Here is a 12732-nt window from a genome sequence, read left to right as displayed (position 1 = left end):
CAAAATTATAACCATATCAAAGTAAATTCAAATGTCAATCCAATAATATTATTTTCAGCAAATAAAATTTAATTTATATTATACTAATGGTTAGTCAAATATTTTAAAAGTTGAATTTCGAAATACGTGAGGAAGTATTATGGGATTGTGGAAGTATTATGCTAGTGCAAAGGTGATTGCAACCCATCGAGACATTCAAGCAAAGAACATTTGTACGTTTAAGGTCTATAAACAAACTTCAAAACATTTGAATGTTAACTCATTCCACTGGATAAGAGCATTTCAGTATTTGGACATACATAGTTCATTCAATATTACCCCAAAGAGGAATAACCGATCTGTCACGGCCCTGCTATGCGTGCTTAAAGCGTCGTGCCGTCAGATTCTTTCTAAGTACATATAGAAGACGATTGCAATCCGAACATAAGAACTAAATACGATAGAAGATATGATGAACGATAGATGATCTGACGTTGCATCAGAATTCCAAATTCGCATCCCCGAACTCCGGATCTGGACCACAGTACTCATAATCTGAACCCCAGAACTCATCTGACCCCCAGAACTCCAGTTCTTGCTTGGCTAGATCTCTCATCACCTTCTCGCTGCGGAGACCTGGTAGCAATATCAGAAAGCAGATAAGAACACATGTGAAGATCACACAGAAAATCAAAACTTCAAGCTAACAGAATAGCCTTTTGATTGTTTAACAGAAAAGCCTGATAACAGAATAGCTATCAGGAGCGCAAAATGTCCATTTAACCATATTTAGCTTTTTGAGGAACACGGTCATATGTATAAACAGGAAAGACATGATAATTTAACCATATTTCAGAAAGCAGGATAGAGATTTAACGTCACATGCTTCAAATAAACAACAAATACATGGGTAATTTAACACTGATAATGCAAATAAATACAGAATGACAAGAAGAGACGGTCTGACTTACGAGAGCTCCCAGACCGATGGACATAAATCTTATCAAAGGGTATGCCATTAGCCCTGAACAAATGTGCCAGCATATGGACTCTCGCATCGTCCTTCGAGCATCTGATCTTCACCATTTGCAGGTCTTTACAAGTAAATGATCTTCCCGTAGGTTTAACACCACTTTCTAATGCCTTCCTAGTATTGAAGTTCTTTTTGCAGAACAATGAAATCTATTAAAACATGCACACATACTCGGAACTCTACATATAAGTCAGAGGAGACGTACCAACTGAGGTTCAAGAAAAAGCCTCTCCAAATTAGGTGAACGCTGTAGCAAGAAAACTAATGCATCGAATTCAGCATCCATACACCATTCACCAAGGGACAGGGTCTTCAGGTTGATAAAAATTGGGCAGCTTTTCAATTCCCTAGAAAGAACCATCTTCATATTGGACACAAAAGTGCTTTTTCATCAGTGAACTATAATGATTGAACCAACCTCACATCGTGCATACAAATGATATTCAATGTGCATCAAGAATGAAAACAATAATATGGTGATATATTGACAGTGGATTAACACCTATACCATAAAGTGTATTTCCTTGAACAAAAATACACAGATCGAAATTGTCTGTGGGAATCTTAACTGATGTCAAAAGATACACCATCACGACAACAAAAAGTAACAAGCAATCACACCAAAACTAAGAGCATTGCTCTCTCTTTTTTTGAACGACTAAGAGCATTGCTCTCTCAAAGCTGCAATCTCAAGAGTTTTAGTTGCCTATCAAATGCCTCACAACGGATGATGGAAAATCATAGAATGCTATGAGTAAGTAAGTAGGTGTTGAGATTATAGGCATATAATGATTTAATCTATTCCATAAATAAATCATGACATTACAGATGAAAACTAGCATGAACGCATCATTAGATCTACACATGTAAACTACACAGTATAACATGAACAGATCAAATATGCGCAACATATTGAACACGTACCGAGTTGACGGACAGACCGGCTGCTTGGTCGAAACTTTTTGCAAGCGTCTACGAAGGCACGAAACACGCGAGCGAAGAGGAAGACGAGCCGTCGCGAACGAACAGGGAGCAGTCGCGCGAAGCGCTTCCCAAAAACCTTATTGCCGCCTTCTCCCGGTGCAGGACGTCGAAGGCAGAGGTTCCGGAGACCTGCTCTCCCGATCGCCGGTGCACGCCGGCGAGCGAGATGGAGTAGTCTACGAGCGACGGCGCAGTACAGAGTAGGAGGCAAACCCTAGATTGATTTCGCGTGTGTTGCGTGAAGACGGCGGGTCGATTTATATAGAGAAGGGTCGCATGATCAGGGCGCCCGCACGATCGTAACCGAACCGGATAAGTCGCGCGTTATCCGGACTCCATGCCGTTTGCACGCACCGGATTTTTCGGAACGTTTCCAAAACAAAAACGAATCCGAATTTGCAGCAAAACAAAACTGCAAAAGGAGGCTGCATCTGCGCAAGGGTGAGGAGCCAATTTTTCGGACCATTCGACGCGTACGTCGTGCACGCGCGCCGCCGGCCCGGCCCGGCCCGGCGAGGCGAGGCGAGCGAGCGCGCGCGTGTGTTTCCCCTCTTCTCTCCACCACACATGCTTCAAATGGCTAGGAGGGCATCCTCCCTTTTAAGGAGGTCCCCTTCTCCTAGAATAAGCAAGGTGGTACCAAACTCCACATGCATGCCATCCCATGAGGTGGGCTTTTGTGATTTTCCAAAGAATTAATCTTCGAGTGGGCTAAGGCCCATTCATTAATTCCAACAGTAGGCTTAATCAATTGATACTGCAGCAAAAAAATGTATCACATGTTTTCACTGGATAACCAGATATATGGTGAAAGGGAAAAAGTTTCTTTGGAAAAAGTCAGAAAAATATCATTATGTTCAAAAGGGCTGGATATTGAAGAAAACAAAATACATATACAACATAATGAAAAGACTATACCTCTCCAGCACCAGCTAAGAGCTCCAAACTTCTAACATTTGAAAGGCCGTGAATCACATTTTGGCCACCAAATGTTTCAGCATTGTCATATTCGCCATCTTTACTGGAATTATGACCATCACCATTGTTACCATACTAAAGCTCACCACATTTATTTGCAATCTCACTATATTCATAGGTGTTGTCATCACTCTCAATATCACTACCATAGCCATAACTGTTGGGCTGTAAATAGACTAGTTATGTGTGTGTGTGTCTTGTGTGCTGGCCCATCTATTGAAGAGGGCCCATCCCATGTATATGTAAGTGAGAATGGCAACAGAGAAAGTGAAGCTTCCAGAGAAAAAATCACAAGACTTCATGGTATCAGAGCCAACCGGCTAGTGGCTGGCGACGGCTCCCTAGCCTCGCCGGAGCTTGTCGAGGAGGGAGACGCTGGTGTTGGGGAGGACGTGTGGCGGCGGCGCTGTGAGCGGAGGAGTGCTGCACCCGTCGACTGCTGAGGCGGAGCGGCGGCGTCGACGGTTGAGGCGGAGAGGCCACGTCGACGCCGGAGACGGCGACGGCTGCTGCAGCGCGGCCGGTGTGAAGGAGGGAGCAGGGCTGCAGTGCTAGGTGTGCTTGTGCTTGTGAAGGAAGGAGTGAGTAAGTGTGCTTGTGCTGTTGCTGCTGCTTGGATTTGGTAGTGTACTTGTGCTGTTGCTGCTGCTTGGATTTGATACTTGTGTTGTGAGAGGAGACAGAGAAGAGCTGTGCGACGGAGGTGCTTGTGCTGTTGAAAGGAAAAGGGAGGATTTGGTGCCTGTGTAGCTGCTGCTGGTTGGAGTAGCTACAACTTATAGAAGGTGAGAATAAGGAACTTTCTACTGCAAGTATTGCTTGATTAAAATGGGGGAAAATCAGGGACCGGAACAAGTAATGGATAAATTGGTAGAGATGCTTGCAAAGAAGTTTAATGAGGCTCCAACTACGAGTAGTGCAGTGGTTCCTCATACTGAATCGGTGCAAAAAATTGAGTTGATGCAAAATGACATTAAGTTGGAGGGTGTAAAAAATTATTTGAGTTGGTCAAGAAGAGCTTTATTGATTTTGAAGACAAAGGGGTTAGAAGGATATGTTACCGGGGAGATAAAGGAGCCTGAGAACATATCAAGTGTTGAATGGAAGACTTGGAGTACTACCAACTCGTTAGTAGTAGCATGGTTGTTAACCTCACTTATCCCTGCTATTGCTACAACTGTTGAGACCATCTCTAGTGCAAGTGAGATGTGGAAAACTCTTACTAATCTCTACTCAGGAGAAGGAAATGTGATGTTAATGGTGGAGGCACAGGAGAAGATAAGTGTTTTGAGATAGGGGGAGTGTTCTGTTGCAGAATATGTTGCTGAATTGAAGCATTTGTGGTCTGATTTGGATCATTATGATCCTCTTGGGTTAGAGCACCCTGATTGTATAGCAAAAATGAGAAAATGGATTGAGCGTAGAAGGGTCATTGAGTTCTTGAAGGACTTAAATTCGGAGTTTGAATCAAGAAGGGATGCAATGTTTCATCAAACCACCCTTCCTACCTTGGATGAGGCTATTGCAGCTATGGCACAGGAGGAGCTTAAGAAGAAAGTATTGCCTAGTGCCACACCATCTTCACCAAGCCCCACCTATGTAGTTGCACAAAGTAAAGAGACCAGGGAGTGCTTCAATTGTGGTGAAATGGGGCACCTTATACGTGATTGCCGCGCTCCTCGCAGGCCTAGTTATGGGAGAGGAAGATTTGGTGATAGGGGTGGAGCAAGAGGTGGAAGAGGTTATGCAGGTAGAGGTAACAGAGGTAGAGGCTATGAGTATAGAAGTGATCACAGAGCTAATGTGGTCACTCTTGAAGAGGGTTGTTCTGGATCTACAAATGTTGATGTTGCCAATCTTGTTCATTCTTCCTCAGGTAACTCAAACCAAGCATTTATGTCTATCAATAGTTCTCATTCAAATTGGATACTTGACTCGGGTGCATCTAGACATGTCACGGGTATGTGTGGAGATTTTGCATCATATAAACCATACCCATTTACACGAAAAGAAACAATTCAAACTGCTGATGGGACATCATGCCCAGTTAAGGGAGAGGGTACAGTACAGTGTACTCCTTCAATCACTTTATCATCAGTGTTATATGTCCCTTCTTTTCTAGTGAATTTGGTTTCGATAAGTTCTCTTGTTGATCATATGAATTGTCGGGTCTCCCTTGATCGTGAGAATTGTTTAATTCAGGAGAGGGAAACAGGGAAGAAACTTGGGATTGGCGTCAGGCGTGATGGACTTTGGTATTTGGATCGAAAGGAGACAAGTGAAGATGTATGTCTTGCATTGATGGCTTCTACAAGTGAAGAAGAGGCTAAGGTATTACTTTTGCATTGTCGACTAGGGCACATATCTTTTGAAACTATGAGTAAGATGTTCCCAGCAGAACTAAGTAGAGTGGATAAACATAAGTTAGTATGTGATGCATGTGAGTATGGAAAACATACAAGAACATCATATGTGAGTAGAGGACTCCGTAGTATGTTACCATTTATGCTAATTCACTCAGATGTTAGGACTTCACCTGTGGTCTCTATGAGTGGAATGAAGTATTTTGTTACCTTTATTGATTGCTACTCTCGCATGACATGGTTATATCTTATGAGACATAAGGATGAGGTGCTTAAATGTTTTCTAAATTTCTATGCATACATTAAAAATCATTTTAATGCTCGGGTCCAGTTTATTAGAACTAATAATGGAGGGGAGTATATAAACAATGAATTTAGTAGCTTTCTTTCATCAGAAGGAATATTGCATCAAACTTCTTGTCCTGATACTCCTCCACAAAATGGGGTGGTTGAGAGAAAAAACCGTCATCTCTTAGAGACAGCCCGCTCATTGATGTATACTATGAATGTACCTAAATTCTTGTGGAGTGAGGCAGTAATGACAGCAACTTATCTTATCAACTGAGGACACCACGTGAGATGATATTTGGAAAGAATGAATTTGTTGTTCCACCAAAAGTGTTTGGTTGCACTTGTTTTGTTAGAGATCATAGACCTTCCATTGGAAAACTTGATCCTCGGGCTGTCAAATGCATCTTTGTAGGATATTCATCTGGCCAGAAGGGGTATAAGTGTTGGAGTCCATCAGAACGACGAACCTTTGTAAGTATGGATGTTACTTTTAGAGAATCTGTCCCATTCTATGGTGAGAAGACAGATTTAAGTTCTTTATTCATTGATCTTGATGATTCAACTAGTGGTCATGATGGTCACCAAATGAAAGATGAAATATTGGGTCCAAAGGGAGATGAACAACCAAAGAAGGAAAAGCTTGTGGTTGGTTCAATTCCATGTCCCATGGGTGGTCCTGTTGCACAGGAGCAAGAATGGAGGAAGCCACATGAAGAGAAAAATCTTCAAGTATACACAAGGAGAACAAGGTGTCCAGTAATCCAACAAGTTGAAGAGGATAATCAGGTAGAGGAAGATGTAAGCCGTGAGTAAGGATCTTTGGAGTCAGGGGGAGAAGAAGAGGAAGTTAGAGAAGAATCTGACTTACCAATTGCCATTAGAAAGAGTGTGAGAAGCAATGCAGGTAAACCTCCACTAAGGTATGGTTTTGAAGCTCAAGATGAGGGTGATGATGAAAATAATATGTCCAACTATGTTTCCTATGACTCCTTGTCATCCACATATAAGGCCTTTGTAGCATCACTAGATTCAGTGCAAATCCCAAAGGATTGGAGAGAAGCAAAGTAAGATCCAAGGTGGCATCAAGCTATGCTAGATGAACTAGAGGCTCTTGAAAAGAACAAAACATGGGATATTGTACCATTTCCTAAAGGGAAGAAAATTGTCAACTGTAAGTGGGTTTATACAGTAAAGCAAAATCCTGATGGAAAGGTGGAAAGATACAAAAGCAAGGTTGGTGGCTAAGGGATATAGTCAAACATATGGAATTGATTATGATGAAACTTTTGCACCAGTAGCAAAGATGAGCACGGTAAGAACTCTTATATCTTGTGCAGCTAATTTTGATTGGCCATTGCATCAGTTAGATGTCAAGAATGCATTCTTACATGGAGATCTTCAAGAAGAGGTGTATATGGATGTCCCACCTGGATTTGCCACTTTACAAACTAAAGGAAAGGTGTTGAGATTGAAGAAATCTTTGTATGGTCTTAAACAGTCACCAAGAGCATGGTTTGATCGGTTTAGGCGTGCAATGTGTGCTATGGACTATAAGCAATGTAATGGAGATCATACAGTTTTCTATCATCATAGTGGAGATCATATAACCATTCTTGCTGTCTATGTTGATGATATGATTATCACTGGAAATGATTGCTTGGAGATAACTAGGTTGAAACGGAATCTAAGCAAAGAATTTGAGGTCAAGGACCTAGGCCAGTTGAGATATTTTCTGGGTATTGAAATTGCAAGATCTCCTAGAGGGATAGTTATTTCACAGCGAAAATATGTATTGGACTTGCTTAGTGAAACATGTATGCTTGGATGTCGCCCAGTCTCTACACCAATTGATCAAAATCATAAGTTATGTGCGGAGTCTGGAGATCCAGTGAATAGGGAAAGATACCAAAGATTGGTGGGAAGACTGATATATCTATGTCATACACGATCTGACATAACATATGCTGTCAGTATGGTGAGTCGATATATGCATGATCCAAGAAGTGGTCATATGGTGGCGGTGTATAGAATCTTGAGATATCTGAAGGGAAGTCCAGGCAAAGGCTTATGGTTCAAGAAAAATGGACATCTTAAGATAGAAGGGTATTGTGATGCAGATTGGGCTAGCTGTCTTGATGATAGAAGGTCAACTTTAGGCTATTGTGTTTATGTTGGTGGCAACTTGGTATCTTGGAGAAGCAAGAAACAATCCGTAGTGTCTCGCTCAACTGCTGAAGCAGAATACAGGGCAATGGCAGCGAGTTTAAGTGAGTTGTTGTGGTTAAGAAATCTTCTAGTTGAGCTAAAAATTTTGGGGAACACTCCCATGAAGCTATTGTGTGATAATAAGTCAGCTACTAACATTGCTAATAATCCAGTCCAACATGATAGAACAAAGCATGTGGAGATAGATCGTTTCTTTATCAAGGAAAACTTGGACGAGGGAGTGTTGGAATTAGGATTTGTAACGTCTGGTGGACAAGTTGCTGATTGTTTAACAAAGGGCTTAGGTGTTAAAGAGTGTAATTGTTCATGTGACAAGATGGGTATGATAGATATCTATCACCCATCTTGAGGGGGAGTGTTGGGCTGTAAATAGACTAGTTATGTGTGTGTCTTGTGTGCTGGCCCATCTATTGAAGAGGGCCCATCCCATGTATATGTAAGTGAGAATGGCAATAGAGAAAGTGAAGCTTCCAGAGAAAAAATCACAAGACTTCAATAACCATCCTCGTTTCCACCAAACACAAATCCTTTTTTAGCGTAATTAATCCTATACCCTGCCTTATCATTCTTCTGATAACCAAAATCATCATCATCAGTGGTTTCATCAATGTCATCTTCATCACTAATGTGCTGATAATCATCACCCAAGAAAAGGTCATCAAGTATGATAGAGCATGTCACCAGCGACTCCAAGTTCTTGAACAATGGAACTCAGATGTAAGGTGTGACTATGTTCAGAAAAACAAGGTTTGGAGCAGTGATAGAGAGGTCCACATTGATCTTGCACCTATCCATCTTCAAAGTCTTCAAAGAAGCAGAGGAGATCTGATGGCCGGTCATCACGCAGTCCTTAAGATCCAGTTCTTCCAAAGATTTGCACCCTGAAGAAAGCTGCTTGAGGATCTTGTCATCGATCAGGACATAGGACAGCTTCAAGATCTTGAGGTGGGTAGAGACCAAGGCCCTGTGCTTTAACACCCCGATCTCTTTGCGGTGCCCAGTGAGATGAATGAATCGAGCATTGCGCTTGATGGCAGTCCGGATCCACGCATCATCGTCGTTGTCAAACAAATTATCCGGGTCGCTCAACTGCAGGCGGAGCGTGTCCACCGGCGCCGACGCCTCCCGGCGGCGGAAGAGGCGGTTCACGAAATCGCGCGGCTCCTCCGGCGGCTCGCTGTCGAGGCAGAAGTACCGGATGCGGAGGTCGACGCAGGGCGCGGACGCCCAGAGGTTGCGCCACCGCCGGGAGAGCACGCAGGTGCGCACCACCTCCCACACCTTGAGGAACGACATGACGTGGTGCAGCACCCCGTCCGGGAGGGCGCTGAGGCGGTCGGCCGCGTCGCCATCGCCATTGACTCCGCCTCCATGCCGGGACGTCTCCCCCTCGCCACGGCGCGGCCGCCAGAGCGCCGCGTTCCCCCGGCGCATTCCGTCGAACAGGTTGCCTGCACCTCCTCGTCGAACTAGGTCTCAGTAACCTCCGACCTCCATTCCTCGATTCCAACCTGTCAAGACAAATAATTGCGAGGAAATCTTTGAGGAAACAACTTGCATGTGAAGGTGAAATCAAAAGAGGAAGATGAATTATTCGAGCTTACGTCTCTCGAAGGAAGAAGATGGCCGAAATGGTGTTCTTGGTTTCCGCAGAATTCAAATTTAAAGTTTAAACAACAAACCGAGCATATGGAGGCGGCAACTACTCCATGCTGAACGGAGGCCAGCAACGTCTCGTTTGGGTTGGGCTGAAATTCTGGCCCATCCATGTAAGTTATGGGCCATATTAGTTCAAATTTCCATTCAAATTACGCCCAGACGTCGCCACTTATGTCAGTTTTGAGACCGAATGTAGAGTAGAAATTTACAAATATCTTTATCTAATCTCTAATATTATAAAAATTAAAAATATTTTTGCTAGTACTTTGGTACGTCGTCTGTGTATGATCGGTTTTTAAGTTCGTTCGTTTTTGGAAATACATCTCCGTATTTAAATCAATTTTTAAGTTCGTTCGCTTTTGAAAATACAAAATGAGTCGTATAAGAAATCTCTTAAAAAAAAACTCGCACGTTAACTTGAGACGATCGGATTCTTAATTACAGTTCATGATTTTCTAAAAAGTTATATATATTAAAACGAATTCCCAAAGTGAATTTCATCTTAACTAAACCGTATAACATAACTAGATTAAAATAACATTCACCCGTTACAATGCACGGGCATTTTTTCTAGTCTTAACTAATTAAAAAGTTCACATGTTTCCGATCTTCACATTACGCCTTCGTCCGTGATTGTCCGCTTTCCTCCGTCACGGTGTGAGCCTCCGCTTCCCTCATGTTGGCACGTTGCCATGTTGCCCTCCACACCTGTCTCAATGTCATCTCACCTCAAAAGTCACTCGAAAGCATGAACACAAAAACAGATGCAACCCCAAATTCCCTCAAAATAATCCTATCTTGTAAATAAATCGGGCCTAGAAACATGTTTATGGTAACTGAAATCGAATCCAAGAATAAGATTAAAAGAAATTAAGTCATAGAAGATACGTAATCAAGTATAATCTCACGGAATCAAAAATAAATAGGAACTGATCCAACCAAGATAAGAATCGCTCTGTTTTCTTCAAATGAGGTGAAGGCCCGTTGGGTGCGGCTGCACTCGATCCGCATCACTTGCGCCCAATCTAGGCTAGGACGGAGGAAGAGAGAGTGAGGCGAGAGGGACGGGGGCCTACCATGGAGCTAGCCTGGCTTGCTCACGCTGCCCCGAATCCGCACCATGGATTTGACCGCTGGCGAGCTCTTCAACTTCAGCACAACAGATCCAACTCCTGCGAGCAGATGAGGTCTTCGATGAGGGAGAGAGTCGTCTGCTTCGTCCACTCATTAGTTGGAGTGAGAAGAAAGGGGAAAAACTTCGGATCTGACACGCCATCCCGACGCCTCATCCTCTTCTGTAAGTGCGAAAAAACACAGATAATTGGGACTAGTTAATGGGGACAGAGAAGAGAAAGGCCCAATTAGGTGGAAAAATATAGGATGGGAGCACTTTGAATATCCTAGCTCTACAAACTACAATGAAGGCTAACCATCTCGCCGTCTCACGTAGGTTTTTTTTTTCATTTCAGCCCTCCACTTCTTATATTTCAGCCCTGCTATTTTTTTAATCATTATTTTTCTCAAAATCTTTTATAGTAGTAACCTTATATGAAAGAAATTAATTGCAAATGCACTTTGTTGGCCCACTTCTCAGCCTCTCTACGTTGTCTACATTATTTTGTTGGGATAATCCCTTATATGTCATTGAAAATTAGTCTGATCCCTTATATGCCATTGAAAATACGTCTTTTTTACTTTAAAGTTAATGGTCAACACACAGTCATCTGACGAGAGTGGCATGAGAGGATGTGTAAGTTTGGACCAATGACATATAAGGAAGAGCCAATTTTCTGTGGCATATAAGGGATTAGACTAATTTTCAGTGGCATATAAGAGATTATCTCTCCATATTATCTCTCCTTGAGGAGCCTAGACTAATTAACATGTTCAGATGAGTGAATACTATTTTTTTATACACAAAGGGTATTTTTGTGCATTAAAATTACTTGCATTACAATAGAATGTATGTGGTTTTAGTGGACAGTAGATGCTATGTGCAAATTCATAAAATTATTTACCAACAGAAATATATTCTTTAATACATAGGAAATGATACACACACTTTCCGATTTTTGTTTATGTCCAGTGCAATAACAGACCGTTCCATAAATGAAAACCATATTGGTACGGACTCCATTGACGCCGTTGCCTACACAATTGTCAGCAATGCCACGCCGGCTCATGATAAGAATCGCTGAAAAACTACCGTAAGATTTTATTTTAAAAAATATTCAAATATAAACATAATTATAAGCCTAGTTATAAAACTGATCATAAATTCCCATTTCATAGTATAGACATTTAGGTCCTGTTTGGTACAGTTCTAACTCCTAAATTTAGCTCCAGGAGTTAGGTCTGGAGTAGAGTTGTGGAGCTACCTAAACCCAGCTCCACAACTCTGATTCATTTTGTGAGAGAGCTCCACCTAGCTCCACTCCCAATTTTAGTGGAGCTGAAACTGTTTGGCTGAGCTCCAGCTCCAGGAGGGGTGGAGCTGTAGCTGAAGCTGTGCCAAACAGGCTCATAATCAGTTTACTGGTTGGTGGCTTGGCGCTCTCCCACATGCTTGGAAAACAGTGTTGGCTTGGCGCTCTCCCACATGCTTGGAAAACGGTGTTTCTTATTAAACATTTGATCTTTGTTACATGATAGATGAGTTAATTTCTGCTTAGTCCTGGTGACAAAAAAGTTACACGTAAGACTTTTGGATGAAGTGAGTAATACACAATCAGAGTCATAAATGAGTTTTTTTCCCGTAGCAAAGCACATGCATTTTTTCTAGTTAAATATGAAATTTATAACAGGAGAGAGTTTTATTTCGTTGGAACTAAAAATAATATCCCATTGCAGTATAAGCTATTGTTCGTGGGATGAACAAATATTGCATTTTTGGATCTACTGTTGTAACAACTAACAATCCATTAGAAAATTGAATACGTTTTCTAATACACACGAAATAAGATCAAAACGAGTTCAGAATAGACATTGAAATCACCTATTTAATCTCAGGCAAACATTAACTCATCAGTTTACAATAAACGGTGACAGCAGAAACATTAGTTAAATGGAATTTTCTGAGTTAACAACACCCAGAAGGCCAGAACATTGCTTTAACCTGTAGTGCACCACGTTCGACGTCTACTGAACTGTAAAATTCAAATAATAGTATATGCTACAGGTAAAGCTGATATGGGTGCAAAGGAGCAAATAGAGGTAAAG

At 41.9% G+C, this 12732-nt stretch overlaps 1 pseudogene; it reads right to left on the bottom strand.

Annotated features, from left to right (window-relative positions):
* Positions 1-478: 478 nt before the first annotated feature.
* LOC127781092 (F-box/LRR-repeat protein At4g14096-like) lies at positions 479-9577 on the bottom strand (annotated as a pseudogene).
* Between the last annotated feature and the right edge of the window lie 3155 nt (positions 9578-12732).

The sequence above is a fragment of the Oryza glaberrima genome, chromosome 8 (assembly GCF_000147395.1).
Source record: "Oryza glaberrima chromosome 8, OglaRS2, whole genome shotgun sequence".
Lineage (NCBI taxonomy): Eukaryota > Viridiplantae > Streptophyta > Magnoliopsida > Poales > Poaceae > Oryza > Oryza glaberrima.
The sequence above is the reverse complement of the archived record's forward strand: the minus strand, read 5'-3'. Positions and strand labels throughout refer to the sequence as shown.